Here is a 24063-nt window from a genome sequence, read left to right on the forward strand (position 1 = left end):
CAGTCGCACTCTCTCTTCCCCCCCAGTCGCTCTCTCTCCTCCCCCCAGTCGCCCTCTCTCTTCCCCCCCAGTCGCTCTCTCTCTTCCCCCCAGTCGCTCTCTCTTCCCCCCCAGTCGCTAGCTCTCTTCCCCCCCAGTCACTCTCTCTCTTCTCCCCAGTTGCTCTCTTCCCCCCCAGTCGCTCTCTCTCTTCCCCCAGTCGCTCTCTCTCTTCGCCCCCAGTCGCTCTCTCTCTTCCCCCCAGTCGCGCTCTCTCTTCCCCCCAGTCGCTCTCTCTCTTCCCCCCCAGTCGCTCTCTCTCTTCCCCCCCAGTCGCTCTCTCTCTTTCCCCCCAGTCGCTCTCTCTCTTCCCCCCCAGTCACTCTCTCGCTTCCCCCCCAGTCGCTCTCTCTCTTCCCCCCAGTCGCTCTCTCTCTTCCCCCCAGTCGCTCTCTCTCTTCCCCCCCAGTCTCTCTCTTTCTTCCCCCAGTCGCTCGCTCTCTCTCTTCCCCCCAGTCGCTCTCTCTCTCTCTTCCCCCCAGTCGCTCTCTCTCTCTCTTCCCCCAGTCGCTCTCTCTCTCTCTTCCCCCCAGTCGCTCTCTCTCTCTCTTCCCCCAGTCGCTCTCTCTCTCTCTCTTCCCCCCAGTCGCTCTCTCACTCTCTCTTCCCCCCAGTCGCTCTCTTTCTCTTCCCCCCAGTCGCTCTCTCTCTCTCTTCCCCCCAGTCGCTCTCTCTCTCTCTTCCCCCCAGTCGGTCTCTCTCTCTCTCGTCCCCCCAATCGCTCTCTCTCTCTCTTCCCCCCAGTCGCTCTCTCTCTTCCCCCCAGTCGCTCTCTCTCTTCCCTCCAGTCGCTCTCTCTCTTCCCCCCAGTCACGCTCTCTCTCTCTTCTAACAACAACATGCCCTCGAAAAAGCCTCGGCACCGCCGGGCACTCCAGCTAGTCTATATATATAAACGGATCGATCTGTCTGTCTGTCTGTCTATCTGTCTGTCTATCTGTCTGTCTGTCTGTCCTCCGGTGTGCGTCTGTCCGGCTATGCGCTTGAAAGTTGTAGAGCGTACCTACGCGTGCATTATGTCAAAAGAAAGCTTACCGTTCCAAAACGGTCGTAAGCGTATTTACGTTTCGGCCGGACAAAAATTGCGCCCACGGTATCCAAAAAACTTTCAACATTCCGCTCATTAGCATCTCATTATCCGCTCATTAGCGATAGAGTGAGCTCGAGCTCGACCAATCGTACGCCGGGTTCCTGGCGCGTGCGGGCAGGCCCTCCTACAGTCGAGTGACGGGACGATTGACCAATCCTACGCTTTGGTGACCTGACAGTCGACCAATCGGTGCGTGTGTGGGCGGGCCTTATCGTTCTGAACCGAGGTGAGTCGCTGCCATCTTGATTCCAAACTTTTCCTTTCTTTTTCCCGCTTTCTGCGTCTTTAAAAAAAAGTTGCTTTTAAAACACATAGGCCTAGAAATTCAGTTGGTTGCGCCAGCCGGTAGTGCCTTAGGAGGAGTAGATGTCGGGCGCTAGGCAGCTAGCGGCCGGGCGCAGCATGATCTGCGCCTCTCCCCAACTTCACTCACGATTTAGCGGGTGGCGCAAAGTCTTTGTGCGTGCTCAGCTGCGCGCGCAGATCCTGACGTAATTTCCTCGTGCAACGCCCTTTTTGCGCCCCAAACCGGAAATTCAGTCGCGACGCCCTCTTGTGCGCCTGGCGCCCCTAGCGACTGTTAAGTGGAACGGTGCTCAGTCGATGCGGGGCGCGGGGGGCGCAAATTAAAGGGCACTCCTCCTGCATTAGAAAAGGCTGCCATTTCGCAGCACTCCTTGAGAGACGGATCTTTGCAGAGAGACCAAGGTAGAGAGCTTTCTGCTTTGGCTCAACACTCGGACAGGTACTTGTGGCTTCAGGCCACAGCTTTCCACTTGTCTTTGCCTTCATTGACATATCATTGTTTGCTAACATATAATGGGGGCTGCAATGGGTGCAAACGCTGGCCTTCTCCATTGCATCCAAAGGGCTCACAGACGCCGTGAGAGAGTGGCAGTCCTGGCTAGATGGAGAGGGGGCAACAGGCGTCGGGAACGGAGGCCTTACCCACCCAGGGTATACCGCCAGCAGTTCTCCTATCTGAACATGTCTGACGAGCAGTGTGTTCGGAGGCTGCGATTCCGAAGGGAGGTGGTCACAGAGATCTGCCACCTGCTTGGCGGTGATCTGCAGCCACATCTGAGGAGCAGGACGTCTCTGTCGGTGGCAGTGAAGGTGACGGTGGCTCTCAACTTCTATGCCACCGGCTCCTTCCAATCCGCTACTGGGGACATTTCCAACATCTCCCAGTTCGCCGTGCATTGCTGCATCCGCCAGGTGACCAATGCCCTTTTCAAAAGGAGACATCAGTTCATCTCCTTCTCCATGGCCCTTGCCAAGCAGCAACAGCGTGCAATGGGCTTTGCAGCATTCGCGGGCTTCCCCATGGTGCAGGGCGCCATTGACTGCACGCATGTGGCTTTGTGGGCACCTCTGGAGAATTCCGAGGATTACCGCAACCGGAAGGGCTACCATTCGCTCAACGTCCAGCTGGTGTGTGGCCACAAGCAGCTCATCCCAGCTGTCAATGCCCGCTTTCCAGGCAGCAGCCACGATGCCTTCATCCTGCGCCAGACTTCTGTGGCAGACATGTTCCAGGCCCAGCCTCACCCACGAGGATGGCTTCTCGGGGACAAAGGCTATCCTTTGTGTACCTGGCTGATGACCCCGCTCCGTGCGCCCAGCACCCCTGCTGAAGAGGGATACAACGACAGCGATCAAGCGACCAGGAACATCATTGAGCAAACAATCAGCTTCCTGAAGCAATGGTTCCGCTGTCTGGATCGTTCCGGTGGAGCCCTACAATATTCGCCGGAGCAAGTCTCGCATTTCGTGGTCGTGTCCTGCATGCTGCACAACCTGGCTATCCGCAGGACTCAGCCACTGCCACCAGAGATTGGAGCACCACCTGAGGAGGAGGAGGAGGAGGAGGAGGACCAGCACAGGAGGGAGGCAGAAAGTGCAAGGGCCGCCCGTCGCCGGCTTATTGAATGTCGGTTCTAGGCCCCCTCTCAGGGAATGGCTTGTGCCAATGTCAGCAGATGAATGTAGCCGCTCCACAAGCCCTCAGCTGAGCAGGGCAACCAGGACTTGCCAAAAAAACCATGCACAGTGCGATTTAAGAACATTAATTTATTGCAAACCTCTGCCCTTCCCACATTACAACCTCATGTTGAGAAGCCCCCTCCAAAAACACAAAACTAACAGTCTCGGCCTTACAAAAACAAAGAAAGACACCAGTCTCGGCCTTACAAAAACACAACTACACCAGTCTCGGCCTTTCAACAACCACAAAGCATTTGTGCAGACCTTCTACTTTTTGCCCTGCGAGGGCGATGCCTTTCGCATCCGTGCCTGGCCCCTGCCCGCCCTGCAGCTCCTCCTCAATGGGAGCCCAGTGGCTGCAGCAAGGCTGGGGGAAGGCTGCTGAGGGGCAGATGGCGAGACGGCAGATGCCCTTGGGGGTCAGCCTGCACCAGCTCTGGCCCTGGAAGGGCCGGCTGCTGACTGCTCCAACTCTGCTTGGGCAGCAGCAGTCAGTCCAGTGGCTCGTGGCAGCTGCAATGGCGGAGTGGCAGTGTCGGCTGCAGGAATGGTGCCAACCTGACAGATCGCAGGTGCTCGCTGGTTGCCTGAGACATTGGCACTCGCACGGGCCAGCACTGCAGCATGCGCAGCAAACAGCTGAAGAACAGACTGCTGGGCTGCTGCTGCGCGGCGAGTGCCCTGGCAATGCCTGGCTGATCCAGCGAGGGTGGCAGCAGTTAGTGCCCATGTGGCCCTGGTCTGTGTCCGCATGACAACAGCCAGTGAATGGACGGCACGACTGAACACTTGGCTCGAAGCCGCCTGTGCTGCCGCGAAGTCCTGCAGACTCCTGGCCTGTGCTGCTCCAAATTGCTGCACACTCCTTGACAAAGACTCAATGGAGTCAGGCATCCTTGCCACTGCAGCCATGAGCTCATTGTGCCTGCGCTCAGCCTGGACGGCCATTTCCTCCAGGAGCCGCACCTTCTCTGCGCTCACCGTCGCAGGACTGGAGGCCGCACTCACCCTCTGGGGAGAAGTCCGCCAAGCTTCCCCACCCCTCCCGCGTTGCTGCAGCCCGCTGGGCCCCGGAGCTTCACTCTCCTCCGACCCTTCCCCCCGGCTCCCCTCCAGGGAAGACGTGTCCCCTTCATCGCCATGGGCTGGCGCGGCTGAGGGTGGCACTGATGGGCCGGCTTCCTCTTCCTCCTCCTCGAATTCTGAATCGCTGACAGTGGCAGCTTGAGGGCCCACCTCCTCACCTGGCGATTCACCATCTGAAAGCAGAAAGGCACAAGAGTAGCTTTAGAGTGAGGACAGGGCAGCAGCGAGGGAGGCATGAGTGCTGCGATGCACTGCATTGGTCGGACAGTGGCAAAGGATGCTGATCTGAGGCACAAGTGGAAAGAGAGAGGTCAAAAAGGTGATGCCCTTACCATTGGTGCCCAGAACAGGGTCGGCATCTCCACTGGCGACGGGGCCAATCAGCCGTCCTGCCATAATGCGCTCCACACGCTGGTCGAGGTCGGAGAGCTCTTTGACATCAGGACGGCCTCCCCCGGTCTCACTTAGTTTCCGCCGGTTGTGCGCCACCTTGGCCTGCAAGAGAAAGGACGGCCTCTAAGTACAGTGTGAAGCCCTGATCTTGTCTGCACTGCCTCCCATGGTCGAAGAGCTTGTACAGTGTGTAGCCCTGATCTTGTCTGCAATGCCTCCCATGGTCGAAGAGCTTGTACAGTGTGTAAAGTGCTGAATGTGCAAGTGATTTTCATGACAGTCCCACAGCTGCTGGATGAGTGCTGGCCATTAGGGCTTTCAGGTCCCTTTGCCCATAAACTGAGGTGCACATGCAGGGATGAGGAGGACACTGGAAAGGGTACTCACCCTGACAACCCGAGTGAGGTCGTTGAACTTTTTCCGGCATTGCACAGGAGTCCTGGCAACCACGCTGTTGGAAGACACCCTGTTGGAGACCTCCCTCCAGGCTTTCCGGTAGGCGCTGGGCAGCGGCTTCCTGCCACCTTCTGGGATCAGAACATGGCGCCTGCGCTCCACTCCGCCAACCAGCACCCTCAGGTCACCCTCGCTGAAGCGCTGCGCTCTCTCCCTGGCCTTCTCCATAGTCCTGGGCGTTGTGCAGATGAAGCAGAAGTGGTCAGGCCTAGGTTGAGGGCTGCAGTGTGCAGGGCGTGGCAGGCAAACAAATCCACCCTCCCCCTTTAAGAGCTGACCGGCGCCAGAGTGTCTGCAGTCAATCAACAACTCGCCGCACCTGCGCTGCGCCCGGCCTCGGAGGTATCGCTTAGCACCGCCGGCTTAGCGCCTAAAGATAGTCGTGCATCGCCTGTTTTAGCGCAGCAGCAACCTCTTGGGGCGATGCGACTGAATATCGGCGAAGGTGGCGCGACTTTGTGCCGGGCGCAAACTTTAGCGGCCCGCCCGACTTTAGCGCCCCAAACGTGGCTATACTGAATTTCTAGGCCATATTGTTTTTAAAAAAAGTTAATTACTTTCTAAATCTTTTATCTAATCTGATTCATTTTCCTACCTTTCCCCGTTTTTCCAGGTAGGCCTCGAAGCCTCGGCCTCTCCTCCGCACCCACGCCCAAGCTAGGGACCTCCCGGCCCCAGTCAACAAGCGGCCCCTGATCGCCGCCATCTTTGTGAAGGCTGGAGGGGCGGGCCTCAGCCGAGCGCCGCTACTGCCGCCATCTTGGTAAAGGGTGCGCGCGCAGCAGGAGCAGCTGAGACGCGGCATCTCTCTCTGTTCCCCGCTCGGCTCGGGCGGGGGGGCGGGGCTCTCAGGAGTGCGGATCTCGGGCGGGGCTTGGAGAGCGGGAAGGGTTACCCCGGCAACTGGGCCCGCCGGCCGTCTCTCACAGCCGCAATCGGCGGTCTTGAAGCCAGCTCGGGAGGGCGGGGCCATGTCAGTGCGTGGGGCGGCACGGAGCTCTGTGGTGCCATCGCCGCCGCTGGGCTCGGGTGCTTTGTGGCCTGCGGCCGAACAGCGGCTGCGGACCTCGAGCTGACCGGGGCGCTGGACTCGGCTGGGCCATGTCTTTGCGGGTGTTCGCCTCGGCCAACGGCATCAGGGTGACGGCCGAGGCCGCCAAAAGCGTCCAAGGGAACGCGTTCATCCAGCTGCCGAGGCCCGGGCCCCGGGGCGGAAAGAGGGATTGGAGCAGGGGATGAGGGCTCGGGCAGGGGAGAGGGAGAGGGGGTAGAGAGAGCGGGGAGGAGGGGGAGTGGGAGGAAGGGGGTAGGGAGGTGGTGAGAGGGAGGAGGAGGGGGAGAGGGAGGAGGGGAGGGGAGAGGGAGGGAGGAGAGGGGGGAGGGGGGAAGAGGGAGGAGGGGGGAAAGAGGGAGGGGGAGGAGGGGGAAAGAGGGAGGGGGAAGAGGTAGGAGGGGGGAAGAGGTAGGAGGGGGAAGAGGTAGGAGGGGGGAAGAGGTAGGAGGGGGAGAAGAGGTAGGAGGGTGAGGGGGAAGAGGGGGGAAGAGGTAGGAGGGGGAGGGGGGGAAGAGGTAGGAGGGGGAGGGGGGAAGAGGTAGGAGGGGAGGGGGGAAGAGGTAGGAGGGGGAGGGGGAAGAGGTGGGGGGAAGAGGTAGGAGGGGGGGAGAGGTAGGAGGGGGAGGGAGGAAGAGGTAGGAGGGGGAGGGGGAAGAGGTAGGAGGGGGAGGGGGAAGAGGGGGGAGGGGGGTGAAGAGGTAGGAGATGAGGGGGTAAGAGGTAGGAGAGGGAGGGGGGAAGAGGTAGGAGGGGAGGGGGGGAAGAGGTAGGAGGGGGAGGAGGGTGAAGAGGTAGGAGGGGGAGGAAGAGGTGGGGGGAAGAGGTAGGAGGGGGAGGGGGGGAAGAGGTAGGAGGGGGAGGGGGAAGAGGTAGGAGGGGGAGGGGGGAAGAGGTAGGAGGGGGGTGAAGAGGTAGGAGGGAGTCGGCGTTTCATCAATTAGGGGCATTTCCTAATTAAGAAAAAGTCACAGAAACGGATACAGATTTATTGGCATCATTCGAACAACCAGCAAAGATTCAGCATCAAACTATGTCTGAGTTTCTGCTTCACACAGGCGGTCAGAAGCTGCAACGTAAGACTTCAAGCATTACTAACTACACCCTGGATCCCAAATATTAACCAGAATTATATTCAATGTTAGAAGTATTTTAAACTACATAAAATTTAAATGTCGAACAAGTAACAGTATTTTGAAATTATTAAATCGCAGATTAAAGGCCTTAAGAAAGTGGCTCCTGATTCCTCCGGTCAGAGGGTAGCTGGCTTCATTGTCCTATAACACAGTCATCGCAATATAACCCACGGTCACCGCGGCTGGGCTCTAAGTCCAAGCCCTTTCCCGCGGTCTCAACCGTCCCGCCGACCTCACAAAATGGCGGCCGCCCTACACCCACCGGGCTCTGAGTCCAGCCCCTTCCCTCACTCTCACCTTCCCTCACTCTCACCTTCCCTCTCTCTCTCTGTCTCTCTCTCCTTCCCTCTCTCTCTTTCTCTCCTTCCCCCCTCTCTCTCTCCTTCCCCCAGTCTCTCCCTCGCTCTCTCCTTCCCCCAAGTCTCTCTCTCTCTCTCCTTCCCCCCAGTCGCTCTCTCTCCTTCCCCCCAGTCACTCTCTCTCTTCCCCCCAGTGGCTTTCTATCTTCCCCCCAGTCGCTCTCTCTCTTCCCCCCAGTCACTCTCTCTCTCTCTTCCAACAACAACATGCCCTCGAAAAAGCCTCGGCACCGCCGGGCACTCCAGCTAGTCTATCTATATATATAAAGTGGTTCTTTTGTCTGTCATTCCGTCTGTCTGTCTGTCTGTCTGTCTGTCCGGCTATACACTCTCAAGTTATAGAGTGTACCTACACGTGTGTTACATCAAAAGAAAGCTTACGATTCCAGAACGGTCGTAAGCGTATTTACGTTTTGGTGAGACAAAAATTGTGCCCGCGGTACCCAAAAAACATTTAAAATTCCACTCATTATCTGGTCATTAGCATTGAGTGACGTCGAGGTCGACCAATCGTACGGTCGAGCGACCCGACGGTCGACCAATTGCTGCGTGGCGGGTTCCTGGCACGTGCGGGCCCTGCGGGCGGGCCTCCTAGAGTGGAGTGACGGGACGATTGACCAATCCTACGCTTCGGTGACCTGACGGTTGACCAATCGGTGCGTGTGTGGGCGGGTCTTATTGTTCTGAACCGAGGTGAGTCGCCGCCATCTTGATTCCAAACTTTTCGTTTCTTTTTCCCGCTTTCTGCGTCTTTAAAAAAAAAGTTGCTTTTAAAACACATTGGCCTAGAAATTCAGTTGGCGCCGCGCCAGGGCTTTAGCGCCGGAAATTTAGCGCCGGCGCTAAGTCCCCCCGCGCGCCAAAAATTCAGTAGCGCCGCGCGCGCCCAGACGGCTGCCGGCGCTACTGGCGGGCGTGAGCGCCCCCCAATGGGCGCTGACTGCCGCATTGCGGCGCTAATCCGGCGCTGCGGGACCCAATGCGGTGCGGCAGGCTGGGGAAGTGCAGGCCTCCTCCTTCAGTTAAGGAGGAGCTGCCTGCACCCGCCCGCTGTCCATTCAAATATTGAAAAAAATGAGCCCGGCACCTCGGACAAGTGCCGGGCTTGCAGGCCAGACGCATCTGTTCCGCGGGGGGGGGGGTGGAGGAGTCCGGGGAGGGGAGGTGCGGGCAGGCGGCCGGTGGGAAAGCGGCCGGCCGCTGCGCGACCTTAATGCGCCGGCGCTAACTCGGGGAAGACTCGGTTGAAAAAATCTTAGTTGCGGCTGCCACGGGCGAGGCGGCCGCAACTCAATTTCGGCGCTGGGGCCCGTCACCACGGCAACCGGGACGCTGCGCACACCGATGACGTCATCGGTGCCGGCGCAGCGCAACCGGTGTAATGCCGACGGAAGGGCCCCACTGAATTTTCAAACTGGCCATAACTGCGGCGCTAGGCCCTCCAGCGCCCCAAATGGGGCGCTAAGCCTACTGAATTTTCAGCCCATTGTTGTTAAAAAAAAAAAGTTAATTACTTTCTAAATCTTTTATCTAATCTCATTAATTTTCCTACCTTTCCCCGTTTTTGCAGGTAGGCCTCGAAGCCTGGGCGTCTGTTGCCAGCCATGCTGGACCCTAGGCAATTGTTTTGTGGCAAGCTCCTCCCACCCCTCACCCCCCACCCCCCCTTCAGTCTCCCCCCCCCTTCCTCGGTCCCCCCATCTCGTCGCTCCCGCGTCCACTGACTCAGGTGGGAGCACGGGGTCTCCTGGGCGGTTGTGCCCATTTCTCTCTCTTCCGTGCTCGGCGGTCTTCAAGCTGGCTCGCTTGAAGCCAAATCGGGAGGGCGGGGCCATGCCAGTGCGTGGGGTGGCACGGAGCTCCACAGAGCCATCGCCGGCTCAGGCGGGGGGGCGGGGCTCTCGGGAGAGCGGGGCGCGGGCTCGGAAGGGGGGGAAGAGTTAACCCGGCAACCGGCTCTGGAGATCGGGAGGGGAGGAGGGTTACACCGGCAACTGGGCCCGGCCATCTTTCATCCTGGCAGCAGTTCAATGTAGCGAAACAACAGCACCATATTTGATCCTGGCGGCACAACAATTTCCTCGTGACGCCATCTTTGATCATGGCGGAACTTCAATGTGGGCCCGAACAGCGCCATCTTTAGTCTGGGCTGCCCAGTTTCTTCCTCCTTCCCTCACTGTCTCCTTCCCTCTCTCCTTCCCCCTCCCCCTCCTCCTCCCCTCACTCCCTCCCTCCCCCCTCCCTCCCTCCCTCCCCTCTACCTCCCCCTCTCCTCCCCCTCCCCCCCTCCTCCCCCAGTCGCTCTCTCTCTTCCCCCCCAGTCGCTCTCTCTCTTCCCCCCAGTCGCTCTCTCTCTCTCTTCCAACAACAACATGCCCTCGAAAAAGCCTCGGCACCGCCGGGCACTCCAGCTAGTAAATAAAGCAGCAGAGACTGTTTGTTCTCTACATCATGACGCACATTCGGTTTAAGACGCTCCATGCGAGATCTCAGGTTCCTGTTCAGAAATATCATCGCTGGAGTCTGATTAGCGGCTGCGTGTACTGCGTTCCGATAAGCAAAGAGGAAATTGTCTATTGTAGGAGTGCTTGAACTCCTAACGAAAGTACCGAGAATGAAACTAGCAGTTAACCAAACGTGGTTTAATGCACTAGTAAAAGTTACAAACAAAAACGCAGGAGAAACTCTATACAGGTCTGTACACCAACTGTTTCCATGAGGGCTGAAAGGAAACGCCTCTCCCTTCTGACGTCATCACGTCATCACGTTTCCCGCCGTTGGGAACATCACGTGACCTGTGTGATGATGTCATCGCCTGGATCACCGTTTTACCGAACCCACGCTGTTTATGCAGAGAAAACACTTAAAGGTAACAAGCCCCTATTAAAGGCAATTATATACATTACTGCAAGAGTCTCTTGGTGGCCTTGCCACATACACCCCCCCAGAATTGTCTTTAATAAGGAAAGTCAATCGCAGAGGAGGTCAGACAAGCCTGTTTGAACGACTCCTAAATTCCCAGAGAGGAAAATGCTGAGCAGCTGGTGAGCTGGAGGGTATAGCAGCCTGGGCAGGTGCGGCAGCAGCCGGCGGTTGACCCCGACGCGGTGGCTGAGCGGGCTCGACTGGCTGTTCAAGGTCCAAGTGCGCGGGCTTGAGGCGATCGACGGAGATGTAGTCCGGCCTGCCCCCGAGGTCGACCAAAAAAGTCTTAGCCCCTGTCTGTAAAACCCAGAAAGGACCCGTATACGGAGGCTGGAGCGGGCTGCGATGGGTGTCCTGACGAACGAACACGAATTTGGCCTTCATCAACTCCACTGGAATGTGGGAGGCAGGAAAACCGTGTTACGACGTCAGGACTGGCCGGAAGCACTGGGCCGCTTCCCGGTGAGCTTCCCGCTGACTGTCTGTGGACCACGGTTGTGTAGGGGACGGCAGGAATTCGCCTGGTACCCGGAGCAGCTGGCCATAAACCAGTTCCGCGGCCGAAGCCTGCAGGTCCACCTTTGGTGCCGTGCACAACCCCAGCATCACCCACGGCAGTTTGTCGACCCATGCTGCATCCAGGAGGCTGGCCCTGAGCGACGCCTTCAAGGAACGATGAAAACTCTCACACAGCCCATTCGCCTACGGGTGGTAGGCCGTGGTGCGATGGAGTTTGGTGCCTAAGGCTGAGGCCACCGCGTTCCAAAGCTCAGATGAGAATTGTGGACCGCGGTCAGATGAAGTATCCATCGGAACCCCAAAGCGTGCTACCTATGACAAGATAAAGGCCTGAGCGACATCCGCAAAAGTGGTAGACGTCAGGGGAACCACCTCCGGCCATCTCGTGGTGCGATCCACCATCATCAGAAGGTGCGTGGAACCCCGCAATGGTGGGAGTGGCCCCACAAGGTCAACATGGACGTGGTCGTACCGACGTTCCGGTACCTCGAAGGTGGCCAAGGGGGCCCTGATGTGTCATTGTACTTTGGCGCGTTGACACACCACACATGTGTTCGCCCAGTCGCGGATGTCCTTGCGCATCCCTCTCCAGACGAATTTGGAGGCTAGCAACTTCTGCAATGCCCTCACACCTGGATGCGAAAGTCTGTGTATGGCGTCGAAAACTTTCCGACGCCAGGTGGACGGAACAAGCGGACGGGGGTCTCCCAAGGAGACATCACAGACTAAAGTGGTTCCCGCCGAATGGAGGCACATCCGTTGGTTGAAGGCTGGCGGAGTCTGAACGAAAGGCCTGAGTGTCCGGGTCGGCAGCCTGGTCGGCCGCCATTCGCGCATAATCGATCCCCAACTGCATGGCTTGGACGGTGGCGCGGGAAAGGCAATCCGCTACAACGTTGTCCTTGCCGGCCACGTGCCGGATGTCGGTGGTAAATTCAGAAATAAAGATGAGCTGCCGCTGCTGTTGAGCCGACCACGGTTCGGCAGTCTTGGCCATCGCGAACGTCAGCGGTTTGTGGTCGACAAACGCAGCAAAGTGGCGCCCTTCGAGCAGAAAACAAAAATGGCAAATGGCCAAAAACAACGCCAACAGCTCCCTGTCGAAGGTACTGTACTGGCGCTCGTGCCGCCGCAGCTGGCGACTAAAAAACGCCAGTGGTTGCCACGTGCCATCGACCCATTGCTCTTGGATGGCCCCATTGCGTAGTCTGACGCGTCAGTCGCGAGAGCGATGGTGGCTCCTGGCAGGGGGTGTGCCAACATTGTCGCATTCGCGAGGGCGGTCTTCGTGTCCCCGAAAGCGCGGTCCATTTCCGGCGTCCAAACTACGGGCTCCTTTCCCGGCTTCCCTCTGAGGGCCTCGTAGAGCGGCCGCATGAGCTGTGCAGCCCTGGGAACAAAACGATGGTAAAAATTTACCATTCCCAGGAACTCCTGGAGCGCCTTCACGGACTGCGGCCGCGGGAATGCGGCAATCACCTCCACCTTAGCCCGAAGCGGCATTGCCCCCTCTGAAGTGATGCGGTGGCCCAAAAAGTCGATTTGTTGTAGGCCGAACTGGCATTTGGCCGGGTTGACGATGAGGCCGTGCTGCTGAAGGCGATGAAAGAGAACGCGCAGATGCTTGAGATGGTCCTCCTTTGTGGCGCTGGCGATCAGTATGTCATCCAGACAGACGAACAGAAATTTGAGATCCCGCAGCACCGAATCCATTAGGCGTTGGAATGCCTGCGCCGCGTCTTTAAGGCTGAAAGGCATGCGGAGGAACTCAAAGAGGCCAAAAGGGGTGATGACCACTGTCTTTTGGACATCCTGGGGATGCACCGGTGCCTGATGGTACCCACGGACGAGGTCGACCTTGGAGAAAATCAAAGTCCCCGCCAAATGTGCAGAAAAATCCTGTATGTGCGGTATGGGGTACCGGTCGGGGGTCGTGACATCATTGAGGTGGTGGTAGTCACCGCAGGGCCACCATCCACCCCCGGGCTTGGGGACGATGTGGAGTGGTGAAGACCAGGGACTATTCGACCGGCGAATAATCCCCAGCTTTTCCATGGCGGCGAACTCCGCCTTAGCAGCCGCGAGCTTGCTGGGCTCTAGTCACCGTGCCCTGGCATAGACGGGAGAGACGGTCGTCGTTATATGGTGCTCCACCCGATGTTTGGTGGTCGTAGCCGAGAAGGTGGGCTTTGTCAGCTCTGGGAAGTCCCCGAGGAGGCGGGAGAAAACGTCGGGGGGTGGCCGAGCACAGGAGACCGAGTGCGGTGCGACCGTGCCGTGCCCACCCGGGATGCGGTCGAAAGTGGCGGCGTGAACGAGCCGACGATTTTTCAAATCAACCAGCAGGCTGTTGGCGCATAAAAAGTCGGCGCCCAGGAGTGCCTGTGAAATTTAGGTGGTGACGAAGTCCCATATAAAGCGTTGGCCACTGAAGCAGACCTGGACCCGCCACGTCCCGCAAGTACGAATTGCACCCCCGTTGGCAGCTTGGAGGGGAGCACCCTGCCTGCCGGACCGAAGGTCGAGTACTGACGCGGGCAGGATGCTGCACTGCGCCCCTGTGTTGCACAAAAAACGATGACCTGAGATGGAGTCGGTTAAATAAAGTAGCTTCCCGGAATCGCCAATCACCATCGTGGCCGCGGGGCATGCCCTGGAGTCGGTGTGCTTGATGCGCAGTTGCTTGGTCGGTGTTTTGGGCATGAAACTGCAAGGCGGATGGCAGCTTCTGGCCTTCTCGCCATACCGAACGTGGTAATAACAGAAACTGGTTGTTGGAGGCGTCGAGGCAGGGCCCTTTGGGGCGGGGCGTCTCGCGACGGCACAATATTGTTGGCGGACCACGTAGATTTTATCTGCCTCTTCGGCGAGCGCAATGCAATCCCCAGCGTCTGTTCTGGCAAGGGCCGCCTGCACCTGTTCGGGCAGCTGACTGAGAAACAGTTCACGGAACAGGAAACATTGTGGCTCAGACCCCAGGAGGGTGAGCATCTGGCTCATCAGTTCCGAAGGTTTGGAGTCTCCTAACCCGGGTAGCGTGAGTAGGCGGCGTGCGTGCTCCGCCTTCGTAAGGCCGAATACCTGCATTAGCCGTGCCTTAATGGCGACATACTTGTCGGTGGCCGGGGGGCTCTCCAGTAGGCTGATGATCCTCAACGCCGTTGAGCTGTCGAGTGCGGAGACCACGTAAAGATAACGGGTCTGATCCTGCACGATGTTGCGGAGCTCGAACTGCGCCTCCGCTTGGACGAACCAGGAGGCCGCCTGTTGTTCCCAAAATTGGGGGAGCTTCAAAGCCACTGCGTTGGCTTCCATCATGGCCCTGCGTTCCGTTTCTGCCGCGAAGAACGTCCGCGAGGATTCGGGGTCACCAATGTAGGAGTGCTTGAACTCCTAATGAAAGTACTGAGACTGAAACTAGCAGTTAACCAAATGTGTTTTAATGCACTGGTAAAAGTTACAAACAAAAACGCAGGAGAAACTCTATACAGGTCTGTACATCAACTGGTTCCACGAGGACTGAAAGGAAACACCTCTCCCCTCTGACGTCATGACATCATCACGTTTCCCGCCATTGCGAATGTCACATGTCCTGCGTGATGACGTCATCGCGCCGGATCGCCGTTTTACCGAACCCGCGCTGTTTATACAGAGAAAACACTTAAAGGTAACAAGCCCCTATTAAAGGCAATTATATACATTACTGCAAGAGTCTCTTGGTGGCTTTGCCACACTATCTTGTGTTGCAGTGGTAGATTCTCGCTGTACATTGCTTTGATGGCCTTCTTGAAAGTCTGTACGAATCTTTCTGCCAAGCCATTTGTAGCTGGATGGTACAGGGCAGATGTGTAGTGCTTGATTCCATTTTTCCTCATGAAACCTTGGAATTCATCAGAGAGAAATTGTCGTCCATTGTCTGTGCAGATTTGTTCTGGTAGGCCATTTGTAGCGAACATGGTCCTCAGAACTGAAATGGTCTTTTCAGATGTGGTTAATTTCATTTTAATGACCTCGGGCCATTTGGAATGTGCATCGACTGCAATCAAGAACATGGAGTCCATGAACGGTCCAGCAAAGTCGATGTGCACATGTTGCCATGGTGATGAGGGCCATTCCCATGGATGGAGAGGGGCTTGTGGTGGTGCATTCTGGACCTTTTGACATCCTGAGCAGCTCTTTGTCAGGTCCTCGATCTGTTTGTCAATTCCCGGCCACCACACGTAACCACGGGCAAGACTTTTCATCTTTACCGTACCTAAGTGACCTTCATGCAGTTCATCTAGCACTCGGTTACGAAGCTTGGGAGGAATCACAACTCGAGAGCCGCACATCAGTATTCCTCGACACACTGATAACTGCTCCCTCCTAGCTGAGAATGCTGGAAACAATGAGGCACCATGCGCTGGCCATCCCTTCACAGTGATGTCATAAACTTTTGACAATGTAGGGTCATTGCGTGTTTCTCTTTCAATGAGGGAGTTTGTCACTGGTAGCTGCTCAACTATTGTTGTGTGAAATACCTCTGCTGAGTCAACTGTTGTAGTTCTCTCTGAGGTCAGCAGTGGTAAACGTGGCAAACCATCGGCGTTGCCATGTTGCTTGGTCCCCTTGTATTCAATATCATACAGGTGAGCCCCTAGGAAGAGTGACCATCGCTGTAGCCGTTGTGCCGTCATCACTGGAACGTCCTTCCTTGCGTTGAAGATTGAAACGAGAGGCTGGTGGTCAGTTAACAGTGTAAATTGTTGACCATGCAAGTAGTGGTTGAATTTCTTGACTCCCCACACAAGGCTGAGGGCCTCTCGGTCAATCTGTGCATAATTGCGTTCAGCTATAGCCAGTGATCTTGAGGCAAAGGCTATTGGTCTTTCTGAGCCATCTGGGAACTTATGTGACAACACGGCACTAATGCCATGGGGTGAAGCATCACATGCCAGTCGAATAGATAAGGATGGGTCAAAGTGAGCTAGCACCTCTTCTGAAGTAATGAGTCTTTTACTCTCTTGAAAAGCTTGTTCACAGCTGTCACACCACTTCCATTGTGACCCTGTCTGTAGCAGTGCATTTAGTGGATGTAACACTGTGGATAGGTTGGGCAAGAACTTGTGATAGTAGTTCACCAGTCCAAGATATGATCTCAACTGAGACACATTTTCAGGTGTTGGTGCATTAATCACAGCTTCAATCTTGTCTGGAGACTTGTGTAAACCGTCCTTGTCAATCACATGTCCACAGTATGAGATTTCCTTTTTGAAAAACTCATACTTGTCTCGGTTCGCTCGGAGCCCATACTCCCGTAACCTGATGAGCACCTGTTCAAGGTTGGAAAGGTGGTCGTTGTCATTCTTGCCAGTAATGATGATGTCATCAAGATAACACTGAGTACCTGGGATCCCCTGCAGGACTTGGTCCATTGCCCTTTGCCAGATTGCAGGAGCTGATGCTATTCCGAATACCAACCGATTGTACTGGTAAAGGCCTTTGTGCGTATTTATTGTCAGGTACTTCTTTGATGCATCATCAATTTCCATTTGGAGATAGGCCTGGGCCAAGTCCATTTTTGTGAAGCGTTCCCCTCTTGACAGGGAAGTAAAGATGTCCTCAATGCGAGGCAATGGGTACTGTACTGTGTGGAGGACTGGGTTAACAGTCACTTTAAAGTCTCTGCAGATGCGCACTTTTCTTGGCTTTCCTGGTTTTGTGCTGGAGGTTTTCTTCATCACTGGAACTATAGGTGTGGCCCATTCACTCCAATCCACCTTGGACAGGACCCCTAACTGCTCCAAGTTCTCCAGCTCTGCTTCTACTGAAGGGCGAATTGCATAAGGTACTGGTCTGGCCTTGTGGAACTTTGGATTTGCGTTCTCCTCAATCTTAATTTTTGCTTTCATGCCCTTAAGTGTTCCTATTCCCTTCTTGAACACTTCCTGAGAGTCAGAGAGTATTTGTGACAGTCTCTCAGGAGTGGCGTTGCTGTCCTCCTTTGCTGACACAAACAGTGCTTGGATGGTGTGCCAATCCAACTGTATTTTCCTGAGCCATTCACGTCCCAGCAATGGTGGTCCTCCATTTTCCACTACATAGAGGTTCAATTGCGGTATTTTTTTTTCTTTGTATGTCACTGTCACTTTTATTTTACCTTTGGGCCACACTCTTTGTCCTGTGTATGTCTTTAACAGTACTTTAGTTGGCCTTAGCGGTATGTGTAAAAACAGTTGTTTGTAGTCATGTACAGAGATCACTGTTAAAGCTGAGCCTGTGTCCAACTCCATTTTCAGCCTAACTCCTGCCACTTCTGGAGTAACCCATGTTATTCTGTGATCCTCTGTTTCTTTCACACTGTGTAGTTTTAGACAAGCCAGATCCTCTTCCTCTGAGTCTGTGTCACTTTTTTCTTCATCTGAACTGTCTCCAGTCACGTAGTGTACCTTCTTGTATCTATCTTTGAAAGGTTTCTTGTTTTCAGTCACTTGATGTACCTTCTTGTTACTCTGTATTGTATCAGTTTTCGGCTTCTTATTTGCTTTGCAGACTCTTTCAATGTGCCCTCGTCTGCCACATTGTCTGCAGTCTTTGTCTTTAAACCAACAGTCATTGTGGTCATGTGACATTTTGCCACAGTGATAACACTTCTTTTCTTGTTTCAGTGACATTTTATTAGTTGAATATTCCAGGGATTTTTGTTGAATTTCTAAAGCACCACGTGCTGCTGCTTCCATTGATATTGCAATACTCAGAGCCTTCTCCAATGTGAGGTCTTTTTCAGACAGGAGCTTCTTTTGTGTGCTTTCACTTTGCATGCCAGACACAAATCTGTCCCTCAATGCATCTGATAAGTCTACTCCAAATTGGCAATGTTCTGATAATTTGCGCAATTTTGCCAAATATTCAGAAATGCTTTCATTTTTGATCTGGTTCCGTTTATGGAATTTAAATCTTTCGGCTATGAGCAGTGGTTTGGGGCTTAAATGGTCTTGGAGTGTGTCCACTATTTGTTTGAATGTTTTGCTTGGTGGCTTTTCAGGGGTTAATAAACTACGTAGCAGCCCATATGTCTTTGCACCCATAACACTCAGCAAAACAGTGGCTTTCTTTTCTACCTCCACTCCGTTAGCCTCACAGTACAACTCCACTCTTTCAGTGTAAGTTGCCCAGTCTTCAATGCTGCTATCAAACGCTGCAATCGTGCCAATCATCACCATTTTTTTTTCCAAACCCGTTTTTCTTTCTTTACTAGTTAGCTAGCGTCATGCAAGTCCTGTGCACTTTTCACTTGACTTACGTATCCCCTGCCTAGCTTAGCAAGCGTGCTCCGTTTTCTCTACCTTCTCGCTCCTTTCTTCCAAGTTTCGGTGTCCTCTGGATGCGATGCCAGAATAGGAAGACGTAGGTTCATAATTCTCGTCGCCAATTTGTTGTGTTTGTACCGCTATACACAACTACATAAAATAATAAAGCAGCAGAAGCTGAGAGTAACTTCAAGTGATCTTTACTGGGTAACTGGAACTTCGGCACTGACTGTACAAATCAATACGCGTCTGTTATATACGCTCGCAACTAAGGATGTACATCCGCAAAACAAAGTAGTCCCTTCAATGTTGTATACATTACATATAGCGGAGAGAAGCGCGGGTGGGGAGATAAAGAAAAAGAAAATACAAACCGCACCGTCCCAGCGCCCTCCCGGCACCGAGCGGAGCGGATTGAGCGGCCGCAGCCCCTTGTCTTCTGCAGGGAGCCGGACTGGGGCACGTCATCAACTCCACGGCGGTGACTGACGGGAGCTCCGACCAACAGGGAGAGAGCGGGCGGAGCTTGGAGGACTGAGGTGGCGGCGGGTCCTCCAACCAATCGGGGTGTCCGAGGGGCGGGACTTCCGCCGCCTGCTTCTCCCGCTGCTGAGACAAGTGGAATGCAGCAGAGGGCGCTCTTCTGAGTTTGGGGCTCAGGCCTGTTAGTGAAGCAGTGCAGAGGGAACCTTACTCTGCACTGGGCTTTACTCCCTCAGCACTGCACTGGAGGGGCAGCACAGAGTTTTAGACTCGAGTCTCTGGAGTGGGACTTCAACCACAACCTTCTGACTCAGAGGAGAGTGTGCTGCCACCTGAGCCACGGCTGACACTCTGTACCTAACCCGTGCTGTATCTGCCCTGGGAGTGTTTGATGGGACAGTGTAGAGGGAGCTTTACTCTGTATCTAACCCCTGCTGTACCTGCCCTGGGAGTGTTTGATGGGACAGTGTAGAGGGAGCTTTACTCTGTATCTAACCCGTGCTGTACCTGCCCTGGGAGTGTTTGATGGAACAGTGTAGAGGGAGCTTTACTCTGTATCTAACCCGTGCTGTACCTATCCTGGGAGTGTTTGATGGGACAGTGTAGAGGGAGCTTTACTCTGTATCTAGCCCATGCTGTACCTGCCATGGGAGTGTTTGATGTGACAGTGTAGAGGGACCTTTACTCTTTATCTAACCCGTGCTGCACCTGCCCTGGGAGTGTTTGATGGGGCAGTGTAGAGGGAGCTTTACTCTGTATCTAACCTGTGCTGTACCTGCCCTGGGAGTGTTTGATGGGGCAGTGTAGAGGGAGCTTTACTCTGTATCTAACCCGTGCTGTACCTGCCCTGGCAGTGTTTGTTGGGACAGTGTAGAGTGAGCTTTACTCTGTATCTAACCCGTGCTGTACCTGCCCTGGGAGTGTTTGATGGGACAGTGTAGAGGGAGCTTTACTCTGTATCTAACCCGTGTTGTACCTGCCATGGAAGAATCATCTGAGACTCTGGTACTGATATAAATGATCTTTATTGACATTCAGACATGGCTATTTCACCCAATAACAAAGTCATCTAACCTTATTCTGGGGAGCACCACTCAGACCTGAGAGTGATCAGGACCATGTTCTAGGAGAGTCTAACCACCTCCCATTGACATTCAACAGCATTAGCATCACCGAAACCCCCACCATCCTGGGGGTCACAACTGACCAGAAACTTAACTGGACCACCCACATATATACTGTGGCAACAAGAGCGCATCAGAGGCTGGGTATTCTGTGGCGAGTGTCTCACCTCCTGACTCCCCAAAGCCTTTCTACCATCTACAAGACACAAGTCAGGAGTGTGATGGAATACTCTCCACTTGCCTGGATGAGTGCAGCTCCAACAACACTCAAGAAGCTCAACACCATTGTGGCAATATGGTGTGGCAATAACGGAAACGAGGTTAAAAATGGTGAGGACTGGGCACTTAATATTCAAGGGTACAAGGTGTTCAGAAAAGATAGGGAAGGAAAAAAGGGAGGTGGGGTGGCAGTGCTGATTAAGGATGACACTGTAGTGTTGGAAAGGGAGCATGTTCTTGAGGGGACAAGGACAGAATCCATTTGGTTAAAGTTGAGGAGCAAAAAGGGTTTGATCACGCTATTGGGGGTATTCTACAGGCCTCCAAATAGTGAGAGGGAGATGGAGGAGCAGAGACATGCAAGAGCTGTAGAGTGGTGATATTGGGGGACTTTAATTACCCAAATATCGATTGGGATAATGCTAGGGTAAAGGGAAAGGAGGGGGAGGAATTTCTGAAATGTGTTCAGGAGAATTTCCTTGACCAGTATGTTCTTGGCCCAATGAGGAAGGAGGCATTGCTGGATCTGGTGCTGGGGAATGAGGTGGGCCAGGTCGACCAAGTGTCTGTGGGAGAACACTTGGGTACGAGTGATCATCGTATCGTAAGATTTAGATTAGCAATGGAGATGAGCAAGGAACAATCTAGAGTGGAACTTCTAAACTGGAATAGGGCTAACTTCAATGGGATGCGAAAGGATCTAGCCAGGGTAAAATGGAACCAAAGACTGACAGGAAAAACTGTACCGGAACAATGGGTGATCTTTAAGGAGGAGATATTCCAAGTACAGGCTAGGTACATTCCAACAAGAGGGAAGGGTAAGGGAACCAAAGCAAGGGCTCCTTGGATAATGAGGATGATTGAGAAGATGAAACAAAAAATGATGAATGTCAGGTGAATTCTTCAAGTGAGAACCAGACCAAATACAATAAGTTGAGAGGGGAAGTGAAGATGAAAATAAGATTGGCAAAGAGAGAATGAGAGTAGAATGGCGGTTAACATAAAAGGGAACCCAAAAATCTTCTACCGGCATGTAAACAGTAAGAGGCGGGGTGGGGCCTATTAGGGACAAAGAAGGTGATATATGCTTAGAGACGCAGGGCAAGGTTAGAATACTCAATGAGTACTTTGTATCGGTGTTTACTAAGGAGGTGGATGCTGACAAAATATCAGAAGAAGTGGAAAAGGTAGAAACATAGAAACATAGAAGATAGGAGCAGGAGTAGGCCATTCGGCCCTTCGAGCCTGCTCTGCCATTCAATGTGATCATGGCTGATCATCCAAATTCAGTACCCTGTCCCTGCCTTTTCCCCATATCCCTTGATCCCTTTAGCCTCAAGAAATATATCCAACTCTTTCTTGAATATATTTAATGAACTAGCCTCCACCGCCCTCTGTGGCAGAGAATTCCACAGGTTCACCACTCTCTGGGTGAAGAAATTCCTCCTCATTTCAGTCCTAAATGGCTTACCCCTTATCCTTAGACTATGACCCCTGGTTCTGGACTCCCCAGCCATCAGAAACATCCTTCCTGCATCTAGTCTGTCCAGACCTGACAAAATTTTATAGGTTTCGATGAGATCCCCTCTCAATTTTCTAAACTCCAGTGAGTATAAGCCCAATCAACACAATCTCTCCTCATACGTCATTCCTGCCATCCCAGGTATCAGCCTGGTGAATCTTCGCTGCACTCCCTCCATGGCAAGAACGTCCTTCCTCAGGTAAGGTGACCAAAACTGTACACAATACTCAAGGTGCGGTCTCACCAAGGCCCTGTACAACTGTAGCAAGACATCCTTGTTCCTGTACTCGAACCCTCTTGCTATGAAAGCCAACATACCATTTGCCTTCTTAACCGCCTGCTGCACCTGCATGCTTACCTCCAGCGACTGGTGCACAAGGACACCCAGGTCTCTTTGCACTTCCCCTTCTCCCAATCTATTGCCATTCAAATAATAATCTGCCTTCCTGTTTTTGCCACCAAAGTGGATAACCTCACATTTATCCACATTATAGTGCATTTGCCATGTTTCTGCCCAATCACCCAACCTGTCCAAATCATACTGGAGTTTCCTGACATCCTCCTCGCAGCTTACCCTCCCGCCCAGCTTTGTGTCGTCTTCAAATTTGGAGATATTACATCCAATTCCCTCGTCCAGATCATTAATATATATTGTGAACAGCTGGGGTCCTAGGACCGATCCTTGCGGTACCCCACTAGTCACTGCCTGCCACTCGGAAAACGACCCGTTTATTCCAACTCTTTGCTTTCTGTCCGCCAACCAGTTCTCTATCCAAGTCAATACCTTGCCCCCAATCCCATGTGCCTTAATTTTGCATGGTAATCTCTTATGTGGGACCTTATCGAAAGCCTTCTGAAAGTTCAAATACACCACATCCACTGGTTCTCCCTTATCTATTTTACCAGTTACATCCTCAAAAAATTCCAGTAGATTAGTCAAGCATGATTTACCTTTTGTAAATCCATGTTGACTTTGTCCGATCCTGTCACTGCTTTCCAAGTGCTCTGCTATTACATCTTTTATAATAGACTCTAGCATTTTCCCCACTACCGATGTCAGGCTTACCGGTCTATAATTCTCCGCTTTTTCTCTACCACCTTTTTTGAATAGTGGGGTAACATTAGCTACCCTCCAATGCATGGGTACCGTTCCAGAGTCTATCGAGTTCTGGAAGATGACCAGTAATGCATCTACTATCTCTAGGGCCACTTCCTTAAGTACCCTGGGATGTATACCATCAGGCCCTGGGGATTTATCGGCCTTCAGTCCCATCAATTTTCCTAACACCATTTTCCTACAAATACTGATTTCTTTCAGTTCCTCTCTTTCATCAGACCCTATATTCCCCGGCATCTCTGGGAGGGTATTTGTGTCCTCCTTTGTGAAGACAGAACCAAAGTATGTATTTAGTTGGTCTGCCATTTCCTTGTTTCCCATTATAAATTCTCCTGATTCTGACTGTAAGGGACCAATGCTTGACTTCACCAATCTTTTTCTCTTCACATATCTATAAAAGCTTTTACAGTCAGTTTTTATGTTCCCCACCAGCTTACTCTCATATTCTATTTTCCCTTTCTTAATTAATTCCTTTGTCCTCCTTTGTTGACTCCTAAACTGCTCCCAATCCTCAGGATTATTGCTTTTTCTGGCCAATTTATATGTCCTCTCCTTGGATCTTATGCTATCCCTAAGTTCCCTTGTTAGCCACGGTTGAGTCACCTTTTTTGTTTTATTTTTATGCCAAACTGGGATGAACAAATTCTGTAGTTCACCCATGCGGTCTTTGAATGTTTGCCATTGCCTATCCACCGTCAACCCTTTGAGTGACATTCCCCAATCAATCCTACCCAACTCGCTCCTCAGACCATCGTAGTTTCCTTTATTTAAATTTAGGACCCTAGTCTCTGAGTCAACAACTCCATTCTCCATCTTAATGAAGAAGTCGATCATATTATGATCACTCCGACCCAAGGGGCCTTGTACAACAAGATTGCTAATTAAACCTTTCTCGTTGTATAATAACCAGTCTAAGATGGCCTGATCTCTGGTTGGTTCCTTGACATATTGGTCCAGGAAACCATCCCGTAAACACTCCAGGAATTCCTCCTCCACAGTAGAGGACATGAGAGGGGGGAGGGAGTCCCTTTAAATGTGGAGGAGGTGGGTGTCTCTTTAAATGTGGAGGGGGTGGCTGTCCCTTTAAATGTGGAGGTGGCGGGTGTCCCTTTAAATGTGGAGTGGGTGGGTGTCCCTTTAAATGTGGAGGGGGTGGGTGTCCCTTTAAATGTGGAGGGGTGGGTGTCCCTTTAAATGTGGAGGGGGTGGTTGTCCCTTTAAATGTGGAGGGGGTGGGTGTCCCTTTAAATGTGGAGGGGTGGGTGTCCC

General features: G+C 53.5%; 1 protein-coding gene across 1 annotated transcript in view; it reads left to right on the plus strand.

Annotated features, from left to right (window-relative positions):
- Positions 1-24063, plus strand: part of LOC147114457 (uncharacterized) — a 296186-nt gene that overhangs the window by 134522 nt on the left and 137601 nt on the right. The window lies entirely within an intron of this gene.

The sequence above is a fragment of the Somniosus microcephalus genome, chromosome 7, assembly GCF_052327205.1.
Source record: "Somniosus microcephalus isolate GS21.2 chromosome 7, FLI_Smic_1.0, whole genome shotgun sequence".
In the NCBI taxonomy this organism is placed as follows: Eukaryota; Metazoa; Chordata; class Chondrichthyes; order Squaliformes; family Somniosidae; genus Somniosus; species Somniosus microcephalus.